The sequence below is a fragment of the Nycticebus coucang genome, chromosome 2 (genome assembly GCF_027406575.1).
Source record: "Nycticebus coucang isolate mNycCou1 chromosome 2, mNycCou1.pri, whole genome shotgun sequence".
Taxonomy (NCBI): domain Eukaryota; kingdom Metazoa; phylum Chordata; class Mammalia; order Primates; family Lorisidae; genus Nycticebus; species Nycticebus coucang.
In genome coordinates this window covers 73,404,596-73,430,427 of record NC_069781.1, presented here as the reverse complement: position 1 = coordinate 73,430,427, position 25,832 = coordinate 73,404,596, and the positions used below count along the sequence as shown (strand labels likewise).

General features: G+C 38.6%; 1 protein-coding gene across 2 annotated transcripts in view; it reads right to left on the bottom strand.

The window, feature by feature from the left end:
- Positions 1–25,832, bottom strand: part of LOC128573302 (prorelaxin H2-like) — a 51,172-nt gene that overhangs the window by 18,889 nt on the left and 6,451 nt on the right. The window lies entirely within an intron of this gene.

Genomic DNA, 25,832 nt, shown 5'->3' with positions numbered 1-25,832 from the left:
CTTTGTGGGATAAATTCCCACATGTGTGCCATTGAAGCAGGGAAAGACAAGTTGACATGATATCTGCTAACACAGGGAGCTGAAGGCCTAGCTGCCTTGGTCAGCAAATACAGGGCCTGAAAAGTAGGAGATAAAATTCCATTCGCAGTGACTGTAATGCAATCGTTAAGCCCAGCAAGGTCACAGGTTAAGAGCCTGCCTGCTGGAGATACAGCTCAGAGGTTGACTATATGGGAACACATTGTCTTAACAGCTGTGTGGCTTCAAGCACTGTGGATAAACAGAATGATAAAGCTTGTCTCTTAGATCTCAATGGGCACATGGAAATCTTTTTTTTATTTTATTATGAAATCATAGCTGTGTACATTAATGTGATCATGGAGTACCATACACTGGTTTTATAGATCATTTGACATATTTTCATCACACTGGTTAACATAGCCTTCCTGGCATTTTCTTAGTTATTGTGTTAAGACATTTATATTCCACATTTAATAAGTCTCACATGTACCCCTGTAAGATGCACCGTAGGTATAATCCCACCAATCACCCTCCCTCCTCCCCCCTCCCTCCTCTCCCCCTTCCCCTTCCCCATATTCTTTCATATGAAAGCCATAAATTAGTTTCATAGTAGGACTGAGTACGTTGGATACTTTTTCTTCCAATCTTGAGATACTTTGCTAAGAAAAATATGTTCCAGCTCCATCCATGTAAACATGAAAGAGGTAAAGTCTCCATCTTTCTTTAAGGCTGCATAATATTCCATAGTGTACAAATACCACAATTTATTAATCCATTCATGGATCGATGAGCACTTGGGCTTTTTCCATGACTTAGCAATTATGAATTGGGCTACAATAAACATTCTGGTACAAATATCTTTGTTATAATGTGATTTTTCATCTTCTGGGTATATACCTGTTAGAGGAATTATAGGATTGAATAGCAGATCCCTAAGTGTTCTCCAAACATCCTTCCAAAAGGAATGTATTAATTTGCATTCCCACCAGCAGTGCAGAAGTGTTCCCTTTTCTCCACATCCACACTAACATCTCTGGTCTTGGGATTTTGTGATACGGGCTAATCTTTCTGGAGTTAGATGATATCTCAAAGTAGTTTTGATTTGTATTTCTCTGATGATTAAGGATGATGAGCATTTATTCACATGTCTGTAGGCCATGCACCTGTCTTCTTCAGAGAAGTTTCTCTTCAAGTTCCTTGCCCAGCCTGCGATGGGATCACTTGTTTTTTTTCTTGCTAATACATTTGAGTTCTCTATGAATTCCAGTTATTAAACCTTTGTCAGAGGCATAACTTTCAAATATCTTCTCCAATTATGAGGGCCATCTATTTGCTTTACTTACTGTGTTCTTGGCTGTGCAGAAGCTTTTTAGTTTGATCAGGTCCCAGCAGTGTATTTTTGAAGCTGCTTCAATTGCCTGAGGGGTCCTCCTCATAGAATACTAGCTCAGACCGATTTCTTCAAGAATTTTCCCTGCACTCTCCTCTAGTATTTTTATAGTTTCATGTCTTAAGTTTAAATATTTAATCCAGTAAGAATCTATCTTAGTTAATGGTGAAAAGTGTGGGACCAGTTTCAGTCTTCTGCAGGTTGCCAGGCAGTTCACCCAGCACCATTTGTTAAATAGGGAATCTTTTCCCCACTGAATGTTTTTAATTGGCTTGTCAAAGATTAAATAATGGTAAGTAGCTGGGTCTCTTGGTTCTCTATTCTGTTCCATACATCTACCTCTCTATTTTTGTGCCACTACCAGGCTGTTTTGATCGCTATCAATGTATAGTATAGTCTGAGGTCTGGTAGCGTGATTCCTCCTGCTTTGTTTGTATTTCTGAGTAATGTCTTGGCTATTCGAGGTTTTTTCTGATTCCATGTAAAACAAAGTATTATTTTTTCAAGATCTTTAAAGTATGACAGTGGAGCTTTAATAGGGATTGCTTTAAAATTGTATATTGCTTTGGGTAGTATGGACATTTTAACAATGTTGATTCTTCCTAGCCATGAGCATGGTATGTTTTTCCACTTGTTAACATTTTCAGCTATTTCTTTTCTTAGAGTTTCATAGTTCTCTTTATAGAGATCTTTCACATCCTTTGTTAGATAAAGTCCCAAATATTTCATCTTCTTTAGCACTACTGTGAATGGAATAGAGTCCTTAACTGTTTTTTCGGCTTGACTACTGTTGGTATATATGAAGGCTACTGATTTATGAATGTTAATTTTGTAAACTGAGACACTGCTGTATTCCTTGATCACTTCTAAGAGTTTTGTAGTAGAATCCCTGGTGTTTTCCAGATATACAATCATCATCTGAGAAGAGCGAATATAGGATACCCTTGATCGCCTTTTCTTCCCTAATTGTGATGGCTAAAACTTCCATTACGATGTTAAAGAGTAGTGGAGACAATGGGCAATCTTGCCTGATCCCTGATCTGAGCGAAAATGATTTCAATTTAACTCCATTCACTACAATATTGGCTGTGGGTGTGCTGTAGATGGCCTCTATCCATTTAAGAAATGTCCCTTCTATATCAATTTTCTTAAGTGTTCTGATCATGAAAGGATGCTGTATATTATCAAAAGCTTTTTCTGCATCGATTGAGAGAATCATATGGTCTTTGTTTTTTAATTTGTTTATGTGCTGAATTATATTTATAGATGTATATTGAACCAGCCTTGAGACCCTGGGATAAAACCAACATGGTCATGATGTATAATTTGTTTGAGGTGTTGCTGGATTCTGTTTGTTAGGATCTTGTTGAATATTTTGCATCAATATTCATTAGTGATATTGGTCTATAATTTTCTTTTCTTGTTGTCTCTATCTCTGGTTTGGGTATCAGTATGATGTTTGCTTCATAGAACGTGTTGGGTAGTCTTCCTTCTTTTTCTATATTTTAGAACAGGTTGAGTAATATAGGTACTGGTTCCTTTTTAAAGGTTTAATAGAATTCTGACATGAAGCCATCTGGTCCTGGGCTTTTATTTTTAGGGAACCATTTTGTATGGTTGATGCTATTTCACAACTTGATATAGGCCTGTTCAAAATTTCCAATTGATTCTGGCTAAGTCTTGTAAGGTGACATGCTTCCAAGTATTGTCAATTTCCTTCAGATTTTCATATTTCTGATAATAAATTTTCTTTTAATATTCATTAAAGATTTTTTGAATTTCTGAGGAGTCTGTTGTTATTTCATCTTTGTCATTTCTGATAGATGAAATTAGAGATTTTACTCTATTTTTCCTGGTTAGGCTAGCCAAAGGTTTATCTGTTTTATTGACCTTTTCATAAAACCAACTTTTTGATTTATTGATCTGTTGTATAATTCTTTTATTTTCAGTTTCATTTAATTCTGCTCTAATTTTGGTTATTTCTTTTCTTCTATTGGGTTGGGATTTAGAATGCTCTTCCTTTTCCAGTTGCTGGAGATGTCCCATTAAGTTGTTAACTTCCTCTCTTTCCGTTCTCTTGAGGAAGGCTTGCGGTGCTATAAATTTCCCACTTAGAACTGCCTTTGTGGTATCCTAGAGGCTCTGATAATTCGTGTCTTCATTGTCGTTTTATTCCGAAAATTTGGTAATTTCCTTCTTAATCTCATCTCTGAACCAGCTATCATTCAGCATAAGGTTATTTAACTTCCATGTTTTTGTATGAGTATGCAGATTACTGTTGTTACTGAGTTCAACTTTTATTCCATGGTGGTCCGAGAAGATGCAAGAAATAATTTCTATTCCTTTGAATTTGCTGTGACCTAAGATGTGATCAATTTTGGAGTATGTTCCATGGGCTGATGAGAAGTATGTGTATTCAGTTTTGTTGGGATGAAATGTTCTGTAGAAGTCTGTTAAATCCAAATGTTGTATGATCAGGTTTAAATCCAAAATTTCTTTGCTCAGCTTCTTCTTGGAGGATCTATCCAACACTGCCAAAGGAGTATTGAAATCTTCGACTATTATGGAGCTTGAAGAAATCAAGTTGCTTTTGTCTGTTAGAGTTTCTCTTATAAATTGAGGCACATTCTGGTTGGATGCATAAATATTAACAATTGAAATCTCATCATATTGAGCATTACCCTTAACAAATATGAAGTGACCATTCTTATATTTCCTTACTCTTGTTGCTTTAAAGCCTATTGTATCTGAAGATAGAATAGCAGTGCATGCTGTTTTCTGATTACCATTTGCCTGAAATATGGATGACCATCCTTTTACCCTGAGTCTATATTTATCTTTTAAGGTAAGATGTGATTCTTGTATGCAGCAAATATCTGGCCTGAGTTTTTGTATCCAGTCAGCCAACCTGTGCCTCTTTAGAGGACAGTTTAAGCCTTTCACATGAATGGAGAATATAGATAAATCCGGTAAAAATTTGGGTATTGAGTTTTTTGAAAGTCTAGTGGACATTTTTAATCCTTTTGCCACTGTGGAAGTTGGAGTTTGATCAAAAGTTTCGGAGTGAGTTTAGGTATGTGGTAGAGGATTGGGCTGGTCATTATGGAGGATAGGTCTGAGAATCTCCTGAAGAGCTGGTTTGGTTATAGCAAATTTCTTCAACATGTGAATGTCATTAAAGTATTTAATTTCTCCATCATAAATGAAACTCAGTTTAGCTGGATACAGGATCCAGGGTTGAAAGTTATTTTGTTTTAGGAGATTAAAAGTCGATGACCACCCTCTTCTGGCTTGAAAAGTTTCAGCATAGAGATCTGCAGTCATTCTAATATTCTTCCCTTTGTAGGTTATGGTTTTCATACATCTGGCTACTTTCAGAATTTTCTCCTTCATATTAACTTTAGTGAAGTTAATTATGATGTGCCTGGGGGATGTCTTATTCAGGTTGTGTCATGCTGGGGTTCTGAACATGTTTGCTATCTGAATTTCAGTATCTCTTGGCATGTCTGGAAAATTCTCTTTCATAATTTCATGGAGAAGGGCCTCTGTGCCTTTCAAAGCCACATTATCCCTTTCATGGATTCCAATGAGGCAGATATTAGTCTTCTTCAAATTATCCCAGAGCTCTCTGAGAGAATTATCCGTTTTTGCTCTCCATTTTCTTCCTCTTTGAGAGTTTGGAAGCGTTCAAAAGCTTTGTCTTCAATGTCAGAAATGCTTTCTTCTGCTTGCTCCACTCTTACTGAAGGATTCTACTACATATTTCAGATCATTGAGGACTGCAAACTCTTGCTTCAATGTGTCAAAATCTTTTGGTTTTGTCTTTAAATTCATTGAATTCTTAAGAGAACTTTTGAATTTCTCCTTAAATTTCTAATTCCAACATTGGAATTGCTCCTCGAATTTCTAATTCCAAATTTTCCTCCATTATATTAATCTTGCTTGCAATACAAATTCTGAATTTGATTTCTGATATCTCAGTCATCTGTTTATGAATGGGATCTTCAGTTACATCTGCCATATCTTTCCTTGGGGTGATTGATCTACATTGGTTATTCATGTTACCAGAGTTTTTCCGCTGATTCTGACCCATGATTATTTTACACCATTTGACTTTTCCCCTTGAGCTTTGCCAAGGGCCTGTACAGTGCTATGGCCTGAGAAACTGGGGACCTGTTTGGTGTGGTGGGGCTAAGTGGCTCTCTCTTGTTTTCAGCTGGTCTCTGTCCGACCCTGTTGAAACAGTTACTCTGGGTTGAAGTCTCAGCTATGGAGAAATACCAGCAATTAAGTCACCCCGCCCCACTCAGGCAACAGCTAGAAAAGGAAAATCAAACCTTCCTACAACCACACACCCAGGGTACCACTTGGATGGTCCTCAGGTGATTGGCTCAGTTCAAAAGGTCGAAATCAATTGTTTCAGTCAGCACCTGTCTCAGGTGGAAGAGTTTAAAAGGTCTCTGGCAACTAGATCACAGGGGTCTGCTGACAACTCAAGTGTGACCTGCTCGGGTGCTCCGTGAAGTCAGGAGAACCCCCCACCCCTCCAGCAAATAGATTAGTCTGGGAAGGTTGATGCCTCCTTTCCCACCTTACACCTCTGTCACACCCAGTCACTGATAACCCCACAGGACTGTGTTCCAGTTGCCATTGTTGATTTTTAGATTTGATATCCCCAAGTAGAGTTAAAATTAGTTAAGAATTGTTTAGAAGGAAAATTCTTAGATTATAGATTAATATGATGGTCATGCTTTGATAGGGATTGCATTAAATTTGTAAATTTCTTTGGGTAATATAAACAATTTAACAATGTTGATTCTTCCTAGCCATGAGCATGGTATGTTTTTCCATTTGTTAACATCTTTAGCTATTTCTTTTCTGAGTTTCATAAGATCTTTCATGTCCTTTGTTAGGTAAATTCCCAAATATTTCATCTTTGGCACTACTTTAAAAAGAATAGAGTCCTTGACTGTTTTTTCAGCTTGACTGTTTTGGTATATAAAAGGTATTGATTTGTGAGTATTGATTTTGTATCCTGATATGCTACTGTATTCCTTGATCACTTCTAAGAGTTTTGTAGTTGAGTTCTTGGGGTTTTCCAGGTATAAAATCATGTCATCTGTGAAGAATGAAAGTTTGAACTCCTCTGACCCTATTTGGATACCCTTGATCACCTTCTCTTGCCTGATTGCCATGGCTAAGACTTCTATTACAGTGGTAAAAAGCAGTGGAGACAGTGGGCAACCTTGCCTGTGTCCTGATCTGAGTGGAAATGTTTTCAATTGTACTCCATTCAATACTATATTGGCTGTGGGTTTGTCAGAGATGGCCTCTATCTGTTTAGGAAAAGTCCCATCTATCTCTATTTTCTTAAGTGTTCTGATCATGAAAGGATTCTGGATATTGTCAAAAGAGACAATCAGATGGAGACCATATTGAGAGAATCATATCATCTTTGTTTTTTATTTTGTTTATGTGACGTATTGTATTTATAGATTTACATATATTGAATCAACCTTGAGACCCTGGGATGAAACCCACTTGGTCATGGTGTATAATTTGTTTGATGTGTTGATGGATTCTGTTTGTTAGGATCTTATTGAATATTTTTGCATCTATATTCATTAAGAATATTGGTCTATCCTTTGCCTGGTTTGGGGATCAGGGTGATATTTGCTTCATAGATGTGTTGGGAAGTATTCCTTCTTTTTCTATGTTCTGGAAAAGGTTAAGTAATATAGGTACTGTTCCCATTTAAAGGTTTGGTAGAATTCAGATGTGAAACCATCTGGTCTTGGACTCTTCTATTTGGAAGATTTAATATAGTTGATGCTATTTCAGTACTTGATATAGGTCTATTCAGCATTTCCAATTCTTTCTGGCTATGTCTAAGAAGGTGGAGTGCTTCCAAGTACTGGTCAATTTCTTTCAGATTTTCATATTTCTGAGAATAGTTTTTTGTAGTATTCATTAAGGATTCTTTGAATTTCTGAGGTGTCTGTTGTTATTTAGCCTTTGTCATTTCTGGTTGATGAAGTAGGGATTTTAATTTTCTATTTTTGGTTAGGTTGGCCAAAGGTTTATCTATTTTGTTGAATTTTTCAAAAAACCAACTTTTTGATTCAATAATCTTTTGAATAATTCTTTTGTTTTCTATTTCATTTAATTCTGCTCTAATTTTAGTTATCTCTTTTCTTCTGCTGGGTTTGGGGTTCAAATGTTCTTCCTTTTCTAGTTGCTTGAGATGTCCCATTAAGTTATTGACTTCCTCTCTTTCCTTTCCCTTGAGGAAGGCTCACAATGTTATAAATTTCCCTCTTAGGACTGCCTCTGCAGTATCCCACGGGTTCTGATAATTCATGTCTTCATTAATGTTATGTTCCAAAAATTTGGTAATTTTCTTCTTAATCTCATCTAAGATCCAGCTATAATTCAGAATAAGGTTATTTAGTTTCCATGTCTTTGTATGAATATGCAGATTCCTGTTATTGGTGAGTTAAATTTTTATTGTGTGATGATATGAGAAAATAAAAGGAATAATTTCTATACTTTTAAATTTGCTGAGGTTAGACTTGGGACCTAAGATGTGATCCATTTTGGAGGATGTTCCATGGGCTGATGAGAAGAACGTGTACCCTTTAAGGTGAGAAGAGATTCTTGTGCAGCAGATATCTGGCCTAAGTTTTTGTATTCAGCCAGCCAATCTGTGCCCCTTAAGAGAACAATTTAAGTCATTTACATTAATTGAAAGTTATGATAAGCCTGGTAGTATTTTGGGTCTCAAGTTTTTCGAAATTCCAGTGGACAGGGGAAGAGGCAAGATGGCCAAATGGAGGCAGCTTTCCTATTCAGAAAAGGCTCCTATTCAGAAAGAGAGTTAAAGGACAGAAGTTTAGCAAGTAAGCTGATGGTTTGGAGCTGAGCCAAGAGAGAAGGTTGAAGAACACACATCAACCCCACTGAGCTGAGCTGCAACCCCAAGGAAACAAATAATAGGTACAAAATCCATCACCAAGTGGACAGGAGTACCCTCCCCCATGATAACGACTCACAGTATACTTTATACAAACAAGCAAGCAGAGTTCAGATCACCTCCTATTTTATCCCATGGGAGAGACCCTCTAAAAACCAGAACTCCTTCCCCAGAGAGGACCTACCAGTGTCCCAGGGCACTCTCCCTCTAGGCATGAAACCATGTATAATCTCTACCTATAGTTCTAAATTCCCAGCACCCGCCTCCACTCTAACCCCAAGGTCTGGAAGCCTGTCCCACATAGAGTCCAGATTCTTGGGCATTTTCTCAAGAGGTATGGAAAAGGTGTGGGCTGTTGCAGGTCTGTGCTGATTCTGTGGCATGGGTGTAAAGATAGCACTGTGGAGCGAGAGGGAGAAGCATTGCCCCGCAGCACAGAGCAGCAGCCACAGTGGTGGGAACAATAGGGCTCACACCTCTGGGGATATTTTGGAGAGACACTCCCTGCCACTCTTGGCAAACAGAGAAAGCCAGGCCTCTACTCCAGTGGCAGCCACTTGGGGAACAGATCTGGGATGGAAACATGGGTCCCATAAGTAATAGTTATGCCTGAGGCAGTACCTGCCTGGGCAAGCGTGGCAGGTACAGAGACTAGAATACACGCTCACAGAGATGGCATACTCCCAGAGTGGTGCTGAGTCAGAAGTGCTGCTTTAGTGAGGCTAAGAAGTTCCCGGCCCACAGGGTAACGTAGCTGAGATGGAAGCAGGTGGAGCAACAACACCAGCCCAGGGAAAAGCAGAAACTGAGAGCTATGTACAAGTACCAGCTCAGGGAGAAGCAGGAACTGAGAGCTGAGTGTTAGCTCTAACTGCACCCACCCCAACACAGAGTGCAGCAGAGACAGAGATACCAGCTCCATGAGAATTGGCACAAAAGCTGTGGCACAGGGCAGGGCTGAGTCCCAGTTTTGTGAACTCAATCAGAGCATGGCCTGCAGAGGAATATAGCTGGAACAGAAACACTAATTCTGCAAGAATATAAGTGGCAGCAACATTACCCTGGGGTGGGGCTGGGAATGACTGAATTGCCCCAGCTTCCATTAAGCACCCAAGGTTGTCAGGCTTCAGCTCCCCCTGCTGGCTGGTGGCAGAGTGCAGCAATCTGGCCAAGGAGACATAGATCTCCCTGTGACTCAGGCAGGCACAAATCCCTTGAGCATCTGCTCATTGGAGAGAACTGGGTCATAGCTCTGCAGAGTTACCAGTGACTGGGTGTGTCAGAGGTGTAAGGTGGGGAAGGAGGCATCAAACTTCCCACGTAATTCATTTGCTGGGTGGGTACTTCTGACTCCACTGAACACTGGAATGAGTCATACTCGAGCTACCAGAAGACCTCTGCCAACTAGTTGCCAGAGACCTTTTGAACTCTCCCACTTAAGACTGGGTGCTGACTGGGACAATTGATTTCAACCTCTTGACCTGGGCCAATCACCTAAGGACTATCCAAGTGGTGCTCTGGGTGTGTGGTTGTGTGAAGGTTTGATTTTCCTTTTTCAGTTGTTGCCTGTGGGGGGCAGGGTGACTCAGTTGCTGGTATTTCTCCACAGCTGAGACTTCAACCCAGAGTTACTCATTAACTAGGATTGGACAGAGACCAGCTAAAAACAAGACAGAGCCACTTAGCCCCACCACACCAAGCAGGTCCCCAGTGTCTCAGGCCATAGCACTGTACAAGTCCTTTGCAAAGCTCTAGAGGAAAAGGTACAGTGACCAGTCCCAGCTCTTGGACAAAGGGCTGGATAATCCCTACCCCAGGAGCTCTCAATCCAACTTCACTTTATCTGCTCATCTAGCCAAATGGTATAAAATAATCATGGGGCAGAATCAGCAGGAAAACTCTGGTAACATGAATAATCAGAGTAGATCAACTATCCCAAGGAATGATATGGCAGACACACCAGAAGATTCCATTCATAAACAAATGGCTGAGATGTCAGAAATCAAATTCAGAATTTGGATGGCAAATAAGATTAATAGAATGGAGGTAAAGTTGGAATTAGAAATTCAAGGAGCATTTCAAAAGTTGTCTCAAGAATACAATGAATTCAAAGACAAAAATCATCAAAAATTTTGACACATTGGGACAAGAACTTGCAGCCCTCAAAGATCTGAGAAATACAGTATAATCAGTAACAGAATGGGATGGGTAGAAGAAAGGATTTCTGACATTGAAGCAAAAGCTTTTGAATGCTCCCAAATGCTCAAAAAGGAAGAGAAGTGGAGAGCAAAAATGGATAATTCTCTCAGAGAGCTCTGGAATAATTCGAAAAAAACTAATATTCACATTATAGGAATTCCTGAAGGCAATGAGGTGGCTTCAAAAGGCTGAGATGCTCTACTCCATTAGATAACGAAATGCTCCTTGAATTTCTCTCTCCAGACATGCCAAGAGATTCTGAAATTCAGGTAGCAGACAGTTTCAGAACCTCAGCATGACTCAACCTGAATAAGGCATCTCCCAGACACATTATAATTAACTTCACCAAAGTTAATATGAAAGAGAAAATTCTGCAGGCAGCCCCACATAAGAAAACCATATCCTACAAGGGGAAGAACATTAGAATGACTGTAGATCTCTCTGCTGAAACTTTTCAAGCTGAAAGAGGGTAGTCATTGACTTTTAATCTCCTAAAACAAAATAATTTTCAACCCAGGATCCTGTATCCAGCTAAACTGAATTTCATTCATGATGCAGAAATTTAATAATTTAATGACATTCACATGCTGAAGAAATTTGCCATAACTAAACCAGCTCTCCAGGATATTCTCAGACCTATCCTCCACAATGACCAGCGCACTCCTCTACCACCAAAGTAAAATCTCTCAGAAACTTTTGATCAAATTCCAACTTCCATAGTGGCAAAAGGATTAAAAATGTCCACTGGACTTTTTAAAAAGTCAATACACAAAATTCTACCTGGCTTATCAATATTCTAAATTAATATGAATGGTTTAAATTGTCCTCTAAAGAGGCACAGGTTGGCTGACTGGGTACAAAAACTCAGGCCAGAAATCTGCTGCATACAAGAATCACATCTTACCTTAAAAGATAAATATAGACTCAGGGTGAAGGGATGGTCATCTATATTTCAGGCAAAAGGCAATCAGAAACAAGCAGGTTTTGTAATTTTATTCACAGATACAATAGGCTTTTTTTCCAACAAAAGTAAGGAAAGATAAAGGTGTTCACTTCATATTTGTGAAGGGTAACACTCAACATGATGAGATTTCAATTATTAACATTTATGCATCCAACCAGAATGTGCCTCAATTTATAAGAAAGACTCTAACAGACATGAACAATTTAATTTCCTCCAGCACCATAATAGTCAGAGATTTTAACACCCCTTTGGCAATGTTGGATAGAGCCTTCAATAAAAACTCAGCAAAGAAATTTTAGACTTAACCATTCAACAATTGGATTTAACTGACATCTATAGAACATTTCATCCTAACAAAACGGAATATACATTCTTCTCATCAGCCCATGGAATATACTGAAAATTTGATCACATCTTAGGTCACAAGTCTAACCTCAGCAAATTTAAAAGAATATAAATTATTCCTTGCATCTTCTCAGACCATCATGGAATAAAAGTTGAACTCAGTAACAACAGGAATCTGCATACTCATACAAAAATATGGAAACTAAATAACCTTATGCTGAACAATATCTGGGTCATAGATGAAATTAAGAAAGAAATTACCAAATTTTTGGAACAATACAATAATGAAGTCAAGAAATACCAGAACCTCTGGAATACAGCAAATGCAGTCCTAAGAGGGAAATTTATAGCATTGCAAGCCTTCCTCAAGAGAACAGAAAGGGCAAAAGTTAACAACTTAATGGGACATCTCAAGAAACTCAAAAAGGAAGAACATTCCAATCCCAAGCCCAGCAGAAGAAAAGAAATAACCAAAATTAGAGCAGAATTAAATGAAATTGGAAAGGAAAGGATTATACAACAGATCAGTAAATCCAAAAGTTGGTTTTTTGAAAACGCCAATAAAATAGATGAACTTTTGACTAATCTAAGCAGGAAAAAATGAGTGAAATCTCCAGTTTCATTGATCAGAAATAGTAAGATGAAATAACAACAGACTCCTCAGAAATTCAAAAACTCCTTAATGAATATTACAAGAAACTCTATTCTCAGAAATACGAAAATGTGAAGGAAATAGGCAAATACTTGGAAGCATGCCCTCTAGACTTAGCCAGAATGAAATGGAAATGTTGAACAGGCCTATATCAAGTTCTGAAATAGCATCAACTATACAAAATCTCTCTAAAAAGAAAAGCCTGGGACCAGATGGCTTCACATCAGAATTCCTTTTAAAGAGGTACTAGTACCTCTATTACTCAACCTTTTTCAAAATATCGAAAAAGAAGGAACACTACCCAACACATTCTATGAAGAAAACATCCACTTGATCCCCAAACCAGGGAAAGACCCAAGAAGGAAAGAAAATTATAGACCAATATCCTTAATGAATATTGATGCAAAAATATTCAATAAGATCCTAGCAAACAGAATCCAACAACACATCAAACACATTATATACCATGACCATGTGTGTTTTATCCTGGGGTCTCAAGGCTGTTTCAATATATGTAAATCTAGAAATATAATTCATCACATAAACAAAATAAAAAGCAAAGACCATATGATTCTCTCAATAGATGCAGACCATATGATTCTCTCAATAGATGCTTTTGATAATATCCATCATCCTTTCATGATCAGAACACTTAATAATATTGGTATAGAGGGGCATTTCTTAAACTGATAGAGGCCATCTACAGCAAACCCACAGCCAATATCATATTGAATGGAGTTAAATTGAAATCATTTCCACTCAGATCAGGAACCAGGCACAGTTGCCCATTGTCTCCACTGCTTTTCAACATTATAATGGAAGTCTTAGCCATTGCAATTAGGTAAGAGAAAAGGTGATCAAAGGTATCCATATAGGGTTAGAGAAGAACAAACTTTCACTCTTCCCAGATAATATGATTGTATATCTGGAAAACAACAGGGATTCTACTACAAAACTCTTAGAAGAGATCAAGGAATACAGCAGTGTCTCAGGTTACAAAATCAACAGTCATAAATCTGTAGCCTTTATACATACCAACAATAGTCAAGCTTAAAAAACACTCAAGGACTCTATTCCATTCACGGTAGTGTCAAAAAAAGATGAAATATTTGGGAATTTGCCTAACAAAGGATGTGAAAGATTTGTATAAAGAGAGCTATGAAACTCTAAGAAAAGAAATAGCTGAAAATGTGAACAAATGGAAAGCCATTTTTCATGGCTGGGAAAAATGAACACTGTTAAAATGTCCATACTACCCAAAGCAATATACAATTTTAAGGCAATCCCTAACAAAGCACCATTGTCATACTTTAAAGATCTCAAAAAAATAATACCTGGTTTTATATGGAATCAGAAAAAAACTCGAATAGCCAAGACATTACTCAGAAATAAAAACAAATCAGGAGGAATCACACTACCAGACCTCAGACTATTCTATAAATTGATAGTGATCTAAACTGCATGGTACTGACACAGAAACAGAGAGGTGCATGTATAGAACAGAATAGAGAAACAAGAGATGAACCCAGCTACTTACCAAATCCACATGATCATTGCAATTGATGCAGAAAAGGCTTTGACAAAATTAGACCTGTTTTCATGACAAAAACACTCAACAAACTAGGACTAGAATGGATACCTCAACATAATAAAGCCACATATGAAAAGCCCACAGCTAACATCTTGCTAGAATGATGATGAAACACTGAAAGCTTTTTCTTTAAGATCGGGACAAGACAAGCTTATTCACCTTTTGCTACTTCTTTTCAACATAATATTGGAATTTCTAGCCAGAACAATTTGTCAAGCAAACAAAATAAAGGACATACAAATTGGAAAGCAGAAATAAAATTTTGTCTGTTCATAGATTTTACGATGTAGAAAACCAAAAGATCACACACACAAGCACACACACAGGCACAAAGAGTTAGTACTAATATATGAATTTGGTGAAGTAACATTATGCAAAATAAACACATAAAATCAATTGTGTTTCTATACAATAACAGTAAACTATGTATAAAGAGCATTAAGAAAACAATTTCATTTATAACAGCACACAAAAAAAATCTATATAATGTATAGGAATAAACTTAACCACAGAGAAAAAGATTTTCACACTAAAAATTATACAATATTACAGAAATATATTAAAGAACACATGAAGAAGTGAAAATTAATATTGTTAAGATGTAAATACTAGAATGATCTGCATTCAGTGCAATCCCTGTCAAAATCATGATGATGATTGTTACATAAATAGAAAAATAATCCTAAAACTCATATAGAACCTGAAAAGACTTCAAATAACCAAAACAGTTTTGAAAGACACCATAAGTAGATATGTCATATTCTCTGCTTTCAAAGTTGCTACATAGCAACAGTAATTAAAACAGTGTGGTAATGGCTCACACACACATAAAAAAAAAAAAAGGAAGAAAGAAAAAGAAAAACATACACCTGAACACAGAGAGTACACAAGCAAAAATATATCCTTACATATATGGTGAAATGATTTTTGACAAGGGTGCCAAGACCAGTCAATGGGGAAAGAACACGCTTTTCAATAAAAGCTGCAGGAAAACTGGATATCTACATACAAACAGGTGAAGTAGAATCCTTCCCTTACACTGTGTACAAAAATTAACTCAAAATGGATTTTTAAAACCTAAATGTAAAAGCTACAACTGTAAAACTTTAGGAAAAAAAAAACAAAGGAGAAAATTTCCTTGAATTTGGGAATGACTTCTTGGATATGACACCAGAGAAAAAATGGATAATTTTTTTCTATCTACTTCCTTTCTTTGTGTCAAGAAACAAAGAAAAAAGATTAATTTGAACTATATCAAAATTGAAATCCTTTGTGCAACAAACGACATTATCAACAGAGTGAAATTGCAACTCCCCAGTGGAAGAAAATGATTGCAAATTGCGTATCAGACAATGTACTAACATACAAAATGTATGTTTTTTAAAAAAACTCCTACAAATTAACAACATAAAAGCAAACCACTCAATTCAAAAGCAGACAAAAGATTTGAACAGACGTTTTTTCAAAGAAGATGGCCAATAAGTACATGAAAAGATTTTCAATATCTAGGATCATTAGGGAAATTCAAATTGAAAGCTCAATAAGATTTTACATCAGCAAGATGGCAAAACAGAAGTTCTTTTGCCCAACTCCTCAGTACCCCACGGAAAACTAACTACAACTATTTAAAGGCAAGAATATCTTTGTAAATATCTCAGAACTGTGGAGTGATGCTAAAACACTCACTTGAACTACAGAATTGAGAAAAGTGGCATTCAAAGGATAAAAGGAAGGAATCGGATCTCTTTTAATGTGTTACATCTCTTACATCTCCTTCAACATGCACAGCATCACATGCAGAGGATTCCCCTGGGCCCATGGTTTTTACAGTGGGAAAATAGAGTTGGAGATAGACATTCAACTCCATTCCCATTCTATGACCCTTCACATGAGGCTTACTTCTGTCTCATACTACAGGAAAATATTGGGAGTGTGGACAAGTCTAGACCCCCCACAGTCAGTAAAAAACAAAGAATAGAGGGCGGCGCCTGTGGCTCAGTGAGTAAGGCGCCGGCCCCATATGCCAAGGGTGGCGGGTTCAAACCCAGCCCCGGCCAAACTGCAACAACAAAAAAAAATAGCCGGGCATTGTGGCGGGCGCCTGTAGTCCCAGCTGCTCAGGAGGCTGAGGCAAGATAATCTCGTGAGCCCAGGAGTTGGAGGTTGCTGTGAGCCGTGTGACGCCACGGCACTCTACCGAGGGTGGTACAGTGAGACTCGGTCTCTACAAAAAAAAAAAAAAAAAAGAATAGATGAGGGGCTCACAATAACCAGCACTCAGATCTTGGTGGTTGCTCTGAGTTCTGGTCAAAGGAAGCACCACACCAGTGGACTAAGCAATAGCATAGAGCTGGAGGAAGCATGTTCTTCAGATCTGCCAGGCTTAAGTACTTGGTCAGCTTTCCCATGCAGTTTCAGTGCTCTTGTTAAGCTTTCCCCAGTCAGGGAGGCAAGTACAGATAAGCATTTACCTGCAGAAGGAACATCTGCTCCTGCCCAACCCCAGTAGCCAAGAGGTGGCCCAACTAAGCCCCAGTGCTCTCTTGTAGTGAGCCTTCCCTAGGCTAGGAGGCAAATGCAAGTCAGTGCTTACCTGTAAGAGGAGCATCTGTCTTTCCTAGCTCCAGTGGCTGGGAGGTGGTTCAACCAAGCCCTGGTGCTGTCATTTAGCTATCATCGTGTTAGGGGGCAAGTGTATATCAGCATCTACCTGTAATGGGAGCATCTGGCCTCACTGGATGCCAGCAGCTGAGTATCAATTTCAAGAAGCCTCAGTTCTCTGTATAACCATACCCTGGAACAAGAGGCAAGCCCAAATCCACACATCTCTGGAGCATAGACTCCGGCCCTGCTCACCCTAGAGACTGAGCAGCAACCCCAGAGACCTTACCAAGACTCAAGAACACAGCATGAAGACCTGCCCAATAATAGGTTCCAAACAATATTACTGTCCATCCAGAGAAGACAACCTGCAACATTGCCTAATTCAAGACAATTGCAAAGCTCAGTTAGCTGTTCTGCAAGACTGCAAAGTCCAACTAGTGGTCTACCCAGACCACAAAGCACAGACAACAGTACTGTTATACCTCCCAGCACTGGAAACCATCTAGTCCATCTAATGAAACTGACACCATTATCTGCCTGTCCAGGGTAAATACCAGCTAGCTATCCAGAATTCCAGCTAGACTAAATAGTAAAGGTCTATCATCACTTAAGAGCACCTGTAAAGGCAGAAAGAAGAGGCTATCCTCTCAAATACACAGGCACTGATGCGGGACTCAGGATTATGAAAACCAGGAAAATATGATACTACCTAAAGGAACTAATAAACCTCTAATCATGAATCTAGAATAATTAGATATCAGTGAGATGACTGATAAAGAATTCAGAATAAGCTTCTTAAAAAATTTAAGGTGAAGAAGGAATCAGTGAGCTCAAAGATAAAGCATTTGAAAATATCCCATCAGAGGATAAAAATTGGTTGAAATTTGTGTTGTTTTCTAACACATGATGTATCCTGGAGAAAGTTCTATGTGCTGATGAAAAGAATGTGTATTCTGCAGTTGTTGTGTATAATGTTATATAAATGTCTGTTAGGTTTATTTGGTCTATAGTGCTTTTTAAATACAATGTTTATTTATTTTCTGTGTAAATTATCTATCCAATGCTGACAGTAAGGTATTGAATTCCATATCTACTGTATGTTGGAATCTATCTCTTCCTTTAACCACGTTAGTATTAGCTTTATGTATCTGAGTACTCTGTTGTTTGATGTTTATATATTTACAATTGTCATATCCTCTTGCTGAATTTGTCCCTTTATCATTATGGACTGGCCTTCTTTATCTGTTATTATCTTTTGGCTGAAATCCTGTATTATTTGATATAACTACTCCTGCTCATTTGCGGTTTCTATATTTCTATATATATCTTTTTTCATCCCTTTATTTTCAGCCTATTTGGAGCTGTACAGGTCAAGTGAGTTTCTTATAACAGTGGAAGCATATAGTTTTCTCTTGTACTAACCATTTTCTTCAGCTTTTGCTTGTCTAGGAAAGGCTACTTATGAAGAATACCTTTGCTGAGTACAGTATTCTTGGTTGAAAGTTTTGTTCTCTGGGCAATTAGAATATATGTGGGGGAGGCGGAGCAAGATGGCAGCCGAGTAACAGCTTCCTTGCATCTGGGCACCGTGAGTCTGGGGAAATAGGACTCCAGGCATCTCTGGCTGGTGGGATATGCCTATCATCACCCCTGAGAGGATACAGGGAGTCAGCAAGAGACTTCTGGACCCCAAGAGGAGGACTAAAACAGTGGAAAACCAGCAAGTGGTCGCATGTGTTCATTCCGTCTAAACCCACCCGCAACTGTAAGTTCAGTAGCAGTGAGACTGAAACCAGAAAGGCCTTACCTGTGAACTGTTTTGGTGTCTTTGGACTTGGCACTCAGCTGAACTGCCTTGGGGAGAGCCTGAGCAGGAGTGCGGAGAACTTTGGCCATTGTCTAGGGCCCCAGTCTGAGTCGCTGAGCCAGACGGAGCTAATAGTGTTTGGCTCTGGGTCACAGGCAGCCATTGTGAGCAATCTGCCCCGGCAAGCTCCGCCCTCAGGGTCGCAGAGCTAGAATTGGGTGGGAGCTTGTAACCCAGCGACCAAGTAGCCTAAGGGCAGGGTCTGGGCTGCCTTGCAGCCCTAACCCTCGGGGGCAGAGGGAGACCAGTTTTGGCACACTGGGTAAGTGGATAGCCACTTCAGCACTGATTCCAGTGACAAGCACTTCCCCTGGGAAAGCTTCTGCTCAGCAAGTGAACAAGTTCAAAGTGCCTTTTAAGTGGGCTGAAGAGAGATTTAGGGTGTCTACCTGCTGGGGTTTGAGAAACTAGCAGCCTCCAGTCGTATCAGAACTGTAATTAACATCTCATACCCCAGAAGACCACGTGTTGCCCAGACAATATTCAATAACATATACATACTGCTTTGTTTTTGCTTGTGTTTTTTTGTTTGTTTGTTTGTTTTTTTGGTTTGGTTGTTTTTTTGTTTATTTTGATGTTGTTGATTGTTGTTTTGTTTTTTAAGTTCAACCTTTTCCATACAGATCCTTTTTCTTTCTCAATTTTTCTAGATTATTTATAATTTCCCATTGATGCCAATTTCAATAATTAGAACTTCATTTTTGTTAGTGTTTCTACCACTATTATTTGGTTTTTCCAGCCAATTTTATCCCGTAAAGTTTTCTGTTTGCTTGTTTTGGTTTGATTTATAGCATTTTTGTCTTTCCTCTCTACTTGGTGGAGGTGGGGTACTGTGTCTGATCAGGTTAGCAAAGAGCTGCTGACCTCAAGGGAACCACCCAACTGGGCACCCCCAGAAGGTGGTTTTTTTTTTTAAGGTTGTATCAAAGTACTGTACTTTGTACAGTATCAGTACTACTGTACATGTATATTCCTCTGTCTCCCTCTTTCTGTGTCTCTCTTCTTTTTGTCAATATTCCTTTTACCCACCCCCTCTCCTTTCTCTATTTTTCTTTTATTTTCTTATCATTCGGTCCTCCTTTCTTTCATCCCTTTTTTGCTCTTCAAACTTCTCACCCTTCTGGTCCTGTAACCCTTAGTCCACAGGCACGAGAACTTAAAGAGCAAGAGGAAGTGAAAGGAAAATTAGGGCAAGGAAACAGATAAAAGAAATCACTCATGAGGAAGAATCAGCAGAAAACTCCAGGCAACATGAAGAACCAGTCCAGAACAACCCCGCCAAGGGACCACGAGGTAGCTACTGCAGAGGATTCCATTATACAGAAATGTTAGGAATGACAGAAAGGGAATTTAGAATACACATGTTGAAAACAATGAAAGAAATGATGGAAACTGCTAATAAAGTGGGAATTAACCAAAAGGATATTCAAAAACAGAATCAAATAAGAGATGAATGATATGAAGAATATAAAAAGGATATAGCAGAGCTGAAGGAAATGAAACAATCAATCAGGGAACTTAAAGACGCAATGGAAAGTATCAGCAACAGGTTAGACCATGCAGAAGAAAGAATTTCAGAGGTAGAAGACAAAGTTTTTGAGATAACTCAGACAGTAAAAGAGGCAGAAAAGAAGAGAGAGAAAGCAGAACGTTCACTGTCAGAATTATGGGACTTTATGAAGCGTTCCAACATACAAGTTACAGGAATTCCAGAAGGGGAAGAAGAATGCCCCAGAGGAATGGAAGCCATACTAGAGAATATTATAAAAGAAAATTTCCCAAACATCACCAAAGATTCTGACACACTGCTTTCAGAGGGCTATCGGACCCCAGGTCGCCTCAACTCTAACCGAGCTTCTCCAAGACACATTGTGATGAACCTGTCCAAAGTCAAGACAAAAGAAAAGATTCTGCAAGCTGCCAGGAGTAAGCGCCAGTTGACCTACAGGGACAAAGCCATCAGAGTGACTGCAGACTTCTCTAATGAAACTTTCCAAGCAAGAAGACAATGGTCATCTACCTTTAATCTACTTAAACAGAACAATTTCCAGCCCAGAATTCTGTACCCTGCTAAGCTAAGCTTCAAAATTGGCGGAGAAATCAAATCATTTACGGATATACAAACATTGAGGAAATTCACGACAACAAGACCAGCTCTACAGAAAATACTTCAACCTGTTCTGCACACTGACCACCACAATGGATCAGCAGCAAAGTAAGAACTCAGAAATTAAAGGACAGAACCTAACCTCCACACTGTTGCAAAAGATAAAACTAAGCAATGGACTCTCACCAAATAAGACGAATAGAATACTACCACACTTATCAATTATCTCCATAAATGTTAATGGCTTGAATTCCCCACTGAAGAGACATAGATTGGTTGACTGGATTAAAAAACACAAGCCATCCATTTGCTGTCTGCAAGAAACACACCTGGCTTCAAAAGACAAATTCAAGCTCCGAGTCAAGGATTGGAAGACAATTTTTCAGGCAAATGGAATTCAGAAGAAAAGAGGAGTTGCAATCTTATTTTCAGATACATGTGGATTTAAAGCAACTAAAGTCAAAAAAGACAAAGATGGTTACTTTATATTGGTCAAGGGAAAAATATAACAAGAAGACATTTCAATTCTAAATATCTATGCACCCAATTGAAATGCTCCCAGATTCTTGAAACAGACCTTACTCAGTCGGAGCAATATGATAATACCATCATAACGGGGGACCTGAACACTCCTCTTACAGAGCTGGACAGATCCTCTAAACAGAAATTAAACAAGGATATAAGAGATTTAAATGAGACCCTAGAACAACTATGCTTGATAGACGCATATAGAACACTCCATCCCAAAGATAAAGAATATACATTCTTCTCATCACCCCATGGAACATTCTCCAAAATTGATCATATCCTGGGACACGAAACAAATATCAACAGAATCAAAAGAATTGAAATTTTACCTTGTATCTTCTCAGACCATAAGGCACTAAAGTTGGAACTCAACTCTAACAAAAATGCTCGACCCCACCCAAAGGCATGGAAATTAAACAATCTTCTGTTGAATAACAGATGGGTGCAGGAACAAATAAAACAGGAAATCATTAACTTCCTTGAGCATAACAACAATGAAGTCACAAACTACCAAAACATGTGGGATACTGCAAAAGCAGTTTTGAGAGGAAAATTCATCACTTTAGATACCTACATTCGAAAAACAGAAAGAGAGCACATCAACAATCTCACAAGAGATCTTACGGAATTGGAAAAAGAAGAACAATCTAAGCCTAAACTCAGTAGAAGAAAAGAAATATCCAAAATCAAATCAGAGATCAATGAAATTGAAAACAAAACAATCATTCAGAAAATTAATGAAACAAGGAGTTGGTGTTTTGAAAAAATAAATAAAATAGATAAACCATTGGCCAGACTAACGAGGAATAGAAAAGTAAAATCTCTAGTAACCTCAATTAGAAATGACAAAGGGGAAATAACAACTGATCCCACAGAGATACAAGAGATCATCACTGAATACTACCAGAAACGCTATGCCCAGAAGTTTGACAATGTGAAAGAAATGGATCAATATTTGGAATCACACCCTCTCCCTAGACTCAGCCAGGAAGAAATAGACCTCCTGAACAGACCAATTTCTAGGACTGAGATCAAAGAAACAATAAAAAATCTTCCAACCAAAAAATGGCCTGGTCCAGATGGCTTCACTCCAGAATTCTATCAAACCTTCAAGGAAGAGCTTATTCCTGTACTGCAGAAATTATTCCAAAAAATTGAGGAAGAAGGAATCTTCACCAACACATTCTATGAAGCAAACATCACCCTGATACCAAAACCAGGAAAAGACCCAAACAAAATGGAGAATTTCAGACCAATCTCACTCATGAATATAGACGCAAAAATTCTCAACAAAATCCTAGCCAATAGATTACAGCTTATCATCAAAAAAGTCATTCATCATGATCAAGTAGGCTTCATCCCAGGGATGCAAGGCTGGTTTAACATACGCAAGTCTATAAACGTTATCCACCATATTAACAGAGGCAAAAACAAAGATCTCATGATCCTCTCAATACATGCAGAAAAAGCATTTGATAAAATCCAGCATCCTTTTCTAATTAGAACACTGAAGAGTATAGGCATAGGTGGCACATTTCTAAAACTGATTAAAGCTATCTATGACAAACCCACAGCCAATATTTTACTGAATGGAGTAAAACTGAAAGCTTTTCCTCTTAGAACTGGAACCAGACAAGGTTGTCCTCTGTCACCTTTACTATTCAACGTAGTGCTGGAAGTTCTAGCCAATACAATTAGGCAAGACAAGGAAATAAAGGGAATCCAAATGGGAGCAGAGGAGGTCAAACTCTCCCTCTTTGCTGACGACATGATCTTATATTAGAGAACCCCAAAGACTCAACCACAAGACTCCTAGAAGTCATTAAAAAATACAGTAATGTTTCAGGATATAAAATCAAGTCAGTAGCCTTTGTGTACACCAATAACAGTCAAGATGAGAAGCTAATTAAGGTCACAACTCCCTTCACCATAGTCTCAAAGAAAATGAAATACCTAGGAATATACCTAACGAAGGAGGTGAAGGACCTCTATAAAGAAAACTATGAAATCCTCAGAAAGGAAATAGCAGAGGATATTAACAAATGGAAGAACATACCATGCTCATGGATGGGAAGAATCAACATTGTTAAAATGTCTATACAATCTACCTATTCAGTGCCATTCCTATCAAAATACCAACATCGTACTTTCAAGATTTGGAAAAAATGATTCTGCGTTTTGTATGGAACTGGAAAAAACCCCATATAGCTAAGGCAGTTCTCTGTAACAAAAATAAAGCTGGGGGCATCAGCATACCAGATTTTAGTCTGTACTACAAAGCCATAGTGCTCAAGACAGCATGGTACTGGCACAAAAACAGAGACATAGACACTTGGAATCGAATTGAAAACCAAGAAATGAAACTAACATTTTACAACCACCTAATCTTTGATAAACCAAACAAGAACATACCTTGGGGGAAAGACTCCCTATTCAATAAATGGTGTTGGGAGAACTGGATGTCTACATGTAAAAGACTGAAACTGGATCCACACCTTTCCCCACTCACAAAAATTGATTCAAGATGGATAAAGGACTTAAACTTAAGGCATGAAACAATAAAAATCCTCCAAGAAAGCATAGAAAAAACACTGGAAGATATTCGCCTGGGGAAGGACTTCATGAAGAAGACTGCCATGGCAATTGCAACAACAACAAAAATAAACAATGGGACTTCATTAAACTGAAAAGCTTCTGTACAGCTAAGGAGACAATAACCAAAGCAAAGAGACAACCTACACAATGGGAAAAGATATTTGCATATTTTTAATCAGACAAAAGCTTGATAACTAGGATCAATGAGAACTCAAATTAATCCACATGAGAAAAGCCAACAATCCCATATATCAATGGGCAAGAGACATGAATAGAACCTTCTCTAAAGATGACAGATGAATGGCTAACAAACACATGAAAAAATGTTCATCATCTATTTATACTAGAGAAATGCAAATCAAAACAACCCTGAGATATCATCTAACCCCAGTGAGAATGGCCCACATCACAAAATCTCAAAACTGCAGATGCTGGCGTGGATGTGGAGAGATGGGAACACTTTTACACTGCTGGTGGGACTGCAAACTAGTACAACCTTTCTGGAAGGAAGTCTGGAGAAACCTCAAAGCACTCAAGCTAGACCTCCCATTTGATCCTGCAATCCCATTACTGGGCATCTACCCAGAAGGAAAAAAATCCTTTTATCATAAGGACACTTGTACTAGACTGTTTATTGCAGCTCAATTTACAATCGCCAAAATGTGGAAACAGCCTAAATGCCCACCAACCCAGGAATGGATTAACAAGCTGTGGTATATGTATACCATGGAATACTATTCAGCCATTAAAAAAAATGGAGACTTTACATCCTTCGTATTTACCTGGATGGACGTGGAAGACATTATTCTTAGTAAAGCATCACAAGAATGGAGAAGCATGAATCCTATGTACTCAATTTTGATATGAGGACAATTAATGACAATTATGGTTATGGGGTGTGGGGCCTTGGTGTGTGTCACACTTTATGGGGGCAAGACATGATTGCAAGAGGGACTTTACCTAACAATTGCAATCAGTGTAACCTGGCTTATTGTACCCTCAATGAATCCTCAACAATAAAAATATAAATAAATAAATAAATAAATAAATAAATAAATAAATAAATAAAAATGTTGAATACCTTAAAAAAAAGAAAAAGAAAAAGAAAAAAAAGAGAATCAGAAAAAAAAAAAAAGAATATATGTGGGTCTCTAGACCCCTTTAAAAATGTCATGTTTCAGTGATTTTTTTTGTTTCTTGTGTATCTACATTGATATCTGCGCAGCTGGTATAACAGATGCTTTTTTGAATTTTATTGAGTAGTTTTCATAGAAAAAGATTTTTTCCTATAGATATGTTCCATAGTGTCATTTAAGTAAGCTTCTTTGGCTTTGGTTCTGGATAGATGCATAAATGTAGTGACCATGTGATTTCTTTCTCTCTAATCAATACCAGAAGTACCTGTGAGTATCTCAGTAACCTAGGGTGTGGCTACTGGTTAAAGTTCTGGTGCAACTTGGCTGGAGGTGGGGACCATCAGGTGGGCCAGTTTGGGGGCCAGGGTGGGGCACATGTGCATGCACACCAGCTCCACTGCTTATGGAAGTAGAGTTGCTGGTGGCAGTGGGCCCTGGGAAGGGCAATCTTGGGCCTCTGGGTAGGGTTTGAAGCAACTTTTCTGTTGTAGAAGGGGTCACCAACAGGGGAAGGCCCCAGATGGTCTGGTCCTTGGGCTACAAATGGGGTGAATACAAGCTTATAGTGGCTCTGCTACTGCAGGGGGCAGCTCTCAGGCTCTGGGGAGCATATGCATCAGCTCCCTCTGTTTTGGGGTTAGCCTACCCTCTATGCTGGATGGCCTGTTCCATGGAGTACAAGGTGATGTGTGGGCTTTGGTGACAGGGTTTGGATAACAGGACTTGGATGCCAGGTTCATAGCTGCACCACTGGGTCCATCTTGGGTTTTGACACTACAGCTTTCTGAGGGGTTGTGGTGGGATTGGTGGCAGGTCTGTAGGGGGTGTGGAGATACAGGGGTCACTTGGCTCCTGGACAG